Here is a 9,550-nt window from a genome sequence, read left to right as displayed (position 1 = left end):
CATTCAAATATAGGGAATAGCGCTAGTGGCGCCAGTGTTTCACTTTCTGCCGTCCTTCACAAAACTGACACGGCGCATTCGTATGGCGAGTCACCCCCCTGATCTTATTAACCATTATTTAATAAGAGGGTCAGTTTTCGTTTTAATCGTAAAACATGCCATTAAAAATAAAAAAATGCAAATTTATGGGAAAATGACACAAGATACAATAAAATTGTTAATAGAAATAATTTTCCACTAAAGACCCAAGTCCCGTTGATTAATTTGTATTTACAGTTATTGAAATTAATATTAAAATAGAATAATAAGTGCAATAATCTAATTTCTAGAGCGAAAACATAATTAATTTAATAAATGAAGGTGCAGGTGTTATTATAGAAGACATTTATTATAATACAATTCAAAAGAAAAAAAATGTCGCGTTTTGAACCAATTTTATTGAGTGCGAAGCGCGAAACACGTGATTACGATTTATTTGTTGAAGCCGAAAGAGCTCTAACAAAAGATAATTCATAATCACAAAGTCACAGTTGTCAATGGTTTTCACTTTTGATTTGAAAAGAGTTTTTCATAGAAATTGGTTAAATACAAAGACCGGGCGCATAACTAGAGGGCAGATATTTTAATGTAATGACAATTTTTAATACTTCAGAATTGTACTAAAAAACAACATATATTATGTTCTTTGTGATGAATCCGCTCTTAACAGAGACGGCAGAGCCCTAGGGGGCACACAGTGGTAAAATACGTTTTTCTTTGTTCATAAACCTAATATCTCAAGATTGGCTGAACGGAATTGAATGAAATTTAGACTGAATACAATTCACGTCATACCTAATCAGGAAAAATACTTACAAGATCCCAATATATTTTCCAAGCCCGAAAAATCTATGAGAAATCGGGTACTTTTCATATTTTATTAATAAACTGACTTAAACTTTTAGAAATAATGATACTTTTTTTATATTAACACTTAAATTTCTTTATTTACAATTTACATCGGCCATACTAAAAACTTAAAGGAAAATTAGTTAATATTAAATCCTTGTAAAATATTTCAAACCGTGGGAAAATCACTGAAATCTTTATTCAATATTTGAAATGTTTTGAAATATTTGTGCAATCGTTGAAATCTTTGAGAAATCATTGAAGTCCGTGAAATCTTTCAATTCTATCCGAAATCTTTGCAACATATTCCAAATTTTTTATAAATTTTTATAATATGTTAGAAATTATTGGAATCTCTGTGAAATCATTAGGAAATTATGTCTTTGTGAAATTTTTTAGATCTATTATCTTCGTGAAATTTTTGTGAAATATTTTGTAATATTTGTAAAAATGATTAAAATCTTTGCTTTTGCCCTGCGCTCACTTAGAAAAAAAATTCTGGCGCATCTGCCGATCTAAAAATGTTTTCTTTACAAATATTATGATCAACTAACACAGATTTTCTATAATTTGTAATGGAATCAATGATGAGATATTTCTCGCTGTGTGATAAAAGTTGAACATAAAGATAAGATCTCCAAAATGCTATTGTTCTTTACGGTCTAAAATGTCCTGACTTCAGGTAGAGTGGAAATTCTGAGGACATTTCTTCAGATTTAAACAATGCACCATTGAACCTTCTTAGGGTCAGTAAATCGTTTGCCGGACCTCAATAAAACCCTCTCTTTCTAATGGAAGAAGATGGAAGATGAGGACAACCACTGTCCTCCTATATAAGAGTCGAATTTCTCGATTTTTCTTCTAGTTCTATTCCAAACTCAAATTTGACCTCAGTGTACAGTCGCGAAGTCAGTGTTAAAGTGTTAACCACGGTGTTTCATCAGTTATGCATCGGGGAAGATATTTGGTTGAATTGGCTCAGCGTCAGCAGAGGAAAGGTAAGTGCACTATATTCTACATATTTATTATAAATTTCATTGCCTATTACAGTTGCATTTTCATCAAAGAATGATGAAATTTCCCTTCAAACAGATCAATTTTTTACTCCAATTTTTTGTTTCAAGTAGTGGTGTACCAAAATAACAGATTTAAATAAAAAGTAAATTTTTTACAAAGCAGTTACATTTTCAACAAAACAGCAGAATCTCCAACCAAAAAGTATGACTTTTGAAAAAAATTGTGGAATTTTGAAACAAACAGTTGTATTTTTATACAAGAAAGATGTAACTTCTACTAAAGCAGGTGAACTTTAGAATCAAAATAATATAATTTAAAAACGAGTTAAATTTTCAAGCAAACGGTTGCATTTTTATTTAAGAAACATTCAATTACAATCTTCATTAATGTAAAAGAAATAAGAAACAAAAATTACTAAGAAGTTTGTTTAAATAATTTAAATAAATAATATATGAATAACAACAGTCTTTACATTTAATTACAAAAATTAAAAATAAAAGAAATAAAAATACTTGTGATTTGTATCTTGTAAGAAACACTCGGAGACTTTATTATATTTTTATATTTTTTATTATTATGCTTAATATCCATTTTTTCTAATGAAGAGTGATTGCGAATGTTATAAACAAATTTGATATACAAATGCCAAAACAGAATTAATTAAATATTTGTCGAAAAGTAATAATATTGTTTTAAAAACGCAGATTTTTAAATAAAATTGTTTATAAAATATACAATTATTGTTCGTTGATGAAGTATCATAAGAGAAAGTCTTTGCCGTGTAATTTAAAATTGATTTTGTTCTCAAGTCCATAGATCACGAAATGAGTGAAACATGCATTTATTTATTAAAATTATTTATAACATAACAATTACTCTTGATTTGAAAAAATGTATTGTAAGCATGGTTTTTACACATATTGTGAAAAAAATGAAAAAAAGTCTTCAATTGTTTTTAATGTTGAAGTAGCACTTTCACTGATTAATTGAGCTTGTGGATTCTATAACGTTCTTGGCGCTCGGACTCGCTCTCACAGTACCCTGAGCCTTGAGTAAACGCGGAAAAATTTCCGAAAATTACCAACTTCGGAAATTTACTGCGCAAAAAATATATCTATATGCGGCTCGACGAGCCGCACAACTCTAATCAAAAAACTTCATTTGCAACATAAAAATTATTGCAAATGATTGCTGTCAGAGCGGGTCTGAGCGCTAATGACGTTATGGAAATGGAATCGACACGCTCAATTTTTCTAAATATTCAAAGCATCATATAAAAAACTGATCGGATATTATTAGTTAATTATGTTAAAAATGGAGCCTACTTGTAGAAAGAAAACAAAACTCTTAATTTTTAAATTAAAATTCCTTAAATAATTAATACGTCTTGTACAATATAGAAAAGAGTCATCCGATAAACATCCTTACTTGACTCCGTAAACAAATTGACTGGTAGAAAAATGGCAAACCCTTAATTTTGTAATCGAAATTGTTTGAATTATTAATAGTTCTTGTAAATTTGCAAAGAAACATATAAAAGAGTCATCCGCTAGACATTCTTACATGAGTCCGTGAACAAATTGACTCTTATCAAAACGGTTCTTTCTTCTTAATTGACTTCGTAAAAAAATTAACTCGTAGAAAAAAGTTTAAACTATTATTTTTAAATTGAAATTCTTTAAATAAATAATAGTTTTTGCAAATTTACAAAGCAACATAGAAAAGAGACATCGAATGGAAATTCTAAGTTCGTTTCGAAAACAAAGTGAATCGTAGGATAAAGTCCTAACTTTTAATTGTTTAATTAAAATTGTTAAAATAATTAATAGTTCTTGTACATTCGAAAAGCAGCATAAAAACGAGTCATTGTATAGACATTCTTACTTAACATCTTAAAAAAATTAACTCGTAGAAAAAAGGTCAAACTTTTATATTTAAATTGTAATTGTTTAAATAAATAATAGCTCTTGTAAATTTAAAAAGCAACATAGAAAAAAATCATCGTTTAGACATTCTTACTTGACTCCGTAAAAAAATTGACTTGTAGAAAAAAGGCAAACTCCTAATTTTTTAATTAAAATTGCTTGAATAAGTAACAGTTCTAGTAAATTTGCCAAGCAGCATAGAAAAGAGTCATCGAATAGATATTCTTACTTGATTTCGAAAACAAATTGTCTCGTAGGATAAAGGCCAAACTTTAACTGACTTAAACTGACCATTGGCTTAATTCGAGCGCACCCAAATGTCGACAATAACGGAACCTACCTGCGTCGACATTTTTTTCTTCTAATTTTCTGGATCGAAGATGAAACTTAGCCGTCTGCATGCACTCACGGCTTAATGCCCAAAGTAACCTAGGCAATAAGATGAATTTAATTTTAGATCAATAACTATAAGTTTACGTGCAATCAGAAAAATGGTATATCTACTGGTCGATGTATTACAAGAATGAAGAAATTGTGGAAAATCGAAGAATATTGTTGAAATACATGAAATTGTTTTAGTTCCTCCGAAATAAGACATTCATATCTAATTCCAGTCAATAAAACTATTAGTTTTCAAACTTGAAAAAGAAAAATTTTCAATAAAACAGTTGAATTCGTTAATTTTGAAGTAACATGATGAATCTTTGGCCAAATGAATTAAATATTAGACAAACCAGTTCGACTTTTTACTAACTAGTTGGAGTTTTTACCAATAAGAATAATTTTATACCGAAAAAATGAATTTTCAACAAAAGACATGAATTAAATTTTTAATCAATAACGCTGTATTTACTTGAAATCAGAAAATGCTATATCTATTGGTCTATGTATTATAAAAATTAAAATTGTTTTGAAAATTGAAGAATCTTTTTAAAACACATAGAATTATTTTGATTGCCTTATATTATATTCACAGTGAATTCCAGAGATATATTTTATCTGAAGTTGGATAAAACTACTGCAAACAATTGAAAGCTGCAAGTAGCCGATGACCGATCATTTTTATTATTTATTATTTTCAAGAATTTCTTTATTTTTATAATACATAGACCAATAGATATCGCATTTTTTTTATTTCAAGTCAATGTAGCGTTATCGATTTAAAACTAAATTCATGTATTTAATTGAAAATTAACTTTTTTGGCATAACATTATTCGTATTGGTTGAAACTGCAACTACTTAGTAAAAAGTCGAACTGGTTGTCGAACATTTAATTTATTTGACTAAAGATTCATAGTGTTAGTGCAAATTTAACAAATTCAACTGTTTTATTAAAAATTCTTCTTTCTTATGTTTGACAATGAATGGTTTTATTTACAGGGATTGGCTATGAATGTCTTATTTCTGAGGCACTAAAACAATTTCATGTATTTCAACAATATTTTTCAATTTCTTCATTTTTGTAATACGTCGACCAGTAGCTATAGGATTTTTCTGATTTCAAGTAAATATATAGTTATTGATCTAAAATTAAATTCATCTTATTGCCCAGGTTACTTTGGGCACTAAGCCGTGAGTGCACGCAGACGGCTAAGTGTCACCTTCGAACCAGAAAATTAGAAGAAGAAAAGGTCGATGCAGGTAGATTCGGTTATTGCCGGCATTTGGCTTAATTCCGGATTCGGCTAAATGCATACGAAATATGAATACACTTCCATATATTCTTCCATTCATATAAATTCTTCCTTGTGCTGTCTCGTCCTGCCTCGGTCACGGCTTGGTTTTTCCGAGAAATGCGACAGATGCACTGTATTAATATGTCATTTTGATCCAATAAAACATTTGTTTTTCTAATTATAAGCATAGAATATATGAAACAAAAAGGTAAAAAGATAAGTGTATCTTCAAGTCATTTTCGAGTTTATAGAATTTAACACTAACCTTATTTTTTATTTTTCAAAGTAGATTTTCCATATGTTGTCGCCTCTTACTTCTACGTTTCATAAATATAATATATTTGTCGGGATATTTATAAAATCGAATGTGCGTACGTACTTTAAACACTTAAAGCACTATATTTATTTTTTAAATTTTATGAAGTTCGAATGTATAATAAGCGCATATGAGATCAGTCAGTGATAAGACTCATAAACTCATATGCTCATCACATAGTCGGAATAAAACTTAAAAACATTTTCATCGCAAAGTTTTGTAAAAGTCGTGAATGTTGTTTTTGTTTATTCACCTGCATAATGTGCCGAATTTTAAAAAAATTTCGCTCTTTTTATTCGAGTTGATTGGGAAATAAAATATTTAATAGAGTTCTCAAAATTCAAATAATTATAGAAGCTCTAAAAATTATGAATATTTTTCGTTAGCATATAAAAAGATTTTATGTTCAGAATGTACTTTCGAAAAAGTTGAAAAGATCAGATACTTTAGAATGGCTAGTTAGTGTAAAAGATTCAGCAAATCGTCCTTTTTAACTATCGTATCTTCTCAATTTTATTGAAAGAATATTTTGAATATAAGACTAGACTGTTTTTTATTTTCAGGTATATAGATTCAAATACTTTGACAGATGTCAAGAAATTCATAAAGCTATCAAAATATGAAAAAAGAGTGCATAAACATTTCAAATATTTGAAATGATTTCAAAATCGTTTACAACATTAAAATTTTTTTAAATATTTCACTGATTTCAAACAAATTTCAAAATTTCGGGACGATTTTTTTACAAAATATTTCAAAAAATTCATAAAGTTTTTAAGATATTAAAAGAATTTCACAATTCTTTTAAATCTTTCAAGGATTTTCCAATTTTTTTAGATTCCGAAAGATTTCAAGAAATTCATGAAGATTTCTAACCATTTAAAGGTCTGCAAAAAATATTTGAAAGATTTTCATTTTTTTCAAATTAATATAACAGATTTCATCAAGATTTCATCCATCTAAAGGATTGCCTGCTACAAATGTTATCCTTATTTTTTCTTTGAAATCAACAAACATCGTTTTCCATATAAAATGTATCAGGATAAAGCAAATTATCGGAAAATATATCTTTAAAAAAACCCAGTGGTATATTAACAAAAATATTATCTTGTCATCTCTATACGTTTCGAGAACAAAATGGTATGTAACGAAGGGTTTTTTGTCCTAAGCTAAGGTGTTTCCGAATTATAACAAATTCGGTAATTCCAAATTTTTATTTTTAGAAGAGTTATGGAGGGGAAAAGTAAAATAAAAAAAGTAATTTTCCTCTATAACCACTGAACCAATTTTGATGATCGCAATATATTTTATAGTCACCCATAAGACTAGCTAGAAAAAAAAATTTTTAATAAAAAAATAAAAAATAGGGGTAAAAGAAATGTTTTATAAAGTACCAACCTTTTTTTGAGGCTGTGCTTTAGTGATACACCTCTCTATTTAGGGAAAAAGTACTTATATTGTCTGCTTCAACATTTATTTAACCCAAATTTTTCATAGGTGTACTTCATGGCTTAAAAAACAAAGTCTAGCACGGGGTGCCGCACCGTGCGAGTATTGCGTATGGCGCACAACGTTACCCCAATACCTGGAACGTGCCAGATTGAACGAAAACGCAGTAACCGACATTGATGATTGAAATATATGTAATAGTCGCCCAAGAGACTAGTTAAAAACAAAATATGTTAAATTTTGCAAGTAATTAAATTTAATCATTAAATAAAAAAAATGACTAAGTTAGATTTTTTGCCATTTTTTTTTTGCTTCACAATGTGCTATAAATCGCTTTTGTGAAATTTACCCTTATTTTAAAAAAATACCCCCTTTAATGAAAAAAAGTATTTAAAAAATTGCTGAGCTACATTTGTTTGCTATTGTTAATGCTTTCCATTGTGAAATGAAACACCTTTGTAAAATAAACGCTTATTTTAAAAGGCAAACCCCCTGTGCTGCAAAAACTTATTTAAAAAAAACAATCTAGATGGAAAATACTTATAAAATATTAACACGGCATTTTTAATCGTTTTGTAAAATTTACCCTTATATAAAAAAACAACACCCAGCAATAAAAAAATATATTCAGAAAAAGTGTTTATGTACATAGATAGAACTTAATTATAAATTAGTAACATAGTAGTTTTAATCATAATTATTTCTCACCCCTAATCGTAACGAACATAACCCCCGTAACGTATAATCTAAAATTGTAACATCTGCTACCAAAATTATTTTCCAGTCTTTGTGTATACATTCAAAAAATATAATTGACCTTTTTTGATGCATCTTTTAATGCCTTTGAACAAATTCCAGCAAAGCTATTCTGTACAAGAAAAATCCATTTATATATGACGAACATCTATATTTTCAGAACGATTTATAATTTGTTGAGAACAGACCTTTTCTAAAATAATTTTTTCAAATAGTTATAAAAACTATTTTTAATGATAAGTTGAAATGATTTTAAAACCCTAAAAAGCACCTGTGTGACTAGGGATGCTGGGGATCCACACTTATGTTGTAAAATTCATTTTGGCTCTTGTCTGAGTAATAACCTGTAAGAATCATTGCCCAAATCAAATTCAGAACAAATGCATCCTGTTCTGTACATAATTATCACATAATAGCAATAAAATTGTACGTTTTTTGCTGTACGTTTTTTGAACCAAAAATGGAATGTTTTACCCACTGTGGGCCGCGAATGTGAGAATGAGTTCATGTGTTTCGTTTAAATCGTAAAAATAAAATTGGAAATGAGTAAATTCAGTTTTTGGAAAACCCGAAGATGTTGCAGTAAAATGTTTCATAACAAACTTTTTTAAAGAATGCGCATTTTTTTTAAAGAGACAATGAAACTACGTCTGTTTTAATCTCAATGCATGTTATGAATTGTAATAATATACATTTATGGAAATGATATACAAGTTGAGATACAAATTCGAGTGCGAAGCACGAGCTACATGATGAGAATGTATTCGTTAAAGCCGAAGGAACTTTAACAAAAAAAAGTCACTATCACTAAATTACTGTTGTCGATGTTTTGACTTTAAGTTTAAAAAAATCTGTGCACAAGTGTAAGCAATATACAAAGACCGATCGCGGAGCGCGAGAAAAATATATTATCGAGCTCGAAGCGCGAGAATCAACAGTCGCGCACCCCAGGCGCGCTCAAACTTGGGAGCGAAGCGAGACGTGCTCGCAGCGCGCTATGAGAATGTGGTCGCGAAGCGGGCGGATTTTTTTTTCAATGTTTGGAAAAACTTCTGGCAGAAATTCACACGGTGCAAACTTGGTTTCATTTACACAGAAATTTTTGGTTCAAGCTTTAACGCGTTAGCAATAAAAAAGACATGCAATTGCGTAAAAACAAAACTTCATATGCATGCATCCATGTTTCCGTAAACCCTACATCTATAAACCCCAAAACGAAAAAATGCTGACGCAAAATTAATTAGAATTAGAATTGGAACCAATGAAATCCAATCGTCTAATAAATCGATCAAATGTAGAATATGCGACCCATAAATTTCATAACTCATTAACCTTAACCCTGTAAACTTAAAACCTAAAATTATAAATCTATTGATTTAAAACCTACAAAAACTATAAACCTATATTGTCTGCGTAAATAAAAGCAAATTTTCATTGTGTAAGCTTCTACCAGAAGTTTTTCGAAACATACAAAAAAAATTTACGATGCACGAAGAATTTTTGTCGATTTTAAGCAAAAAGA

Source organism: Belonocnema kinseyi, chromosome 5, assembly GCF_010883055.1.
Source record: "Belonocnema kinseyi isolate 2016_QV_RU_SX_M_011 chromosome 5, B_treatae_v1, whole genome shotgun sequence".
NCBI lineage: Eukaryota > Metazoa > Arthropoda > Insecta > Hymenoptera > Cynipidae > Belonocnema > Belonocnema kinseyi.
This window is presented reverse-complemented; position numbering follows the sequence as displayed.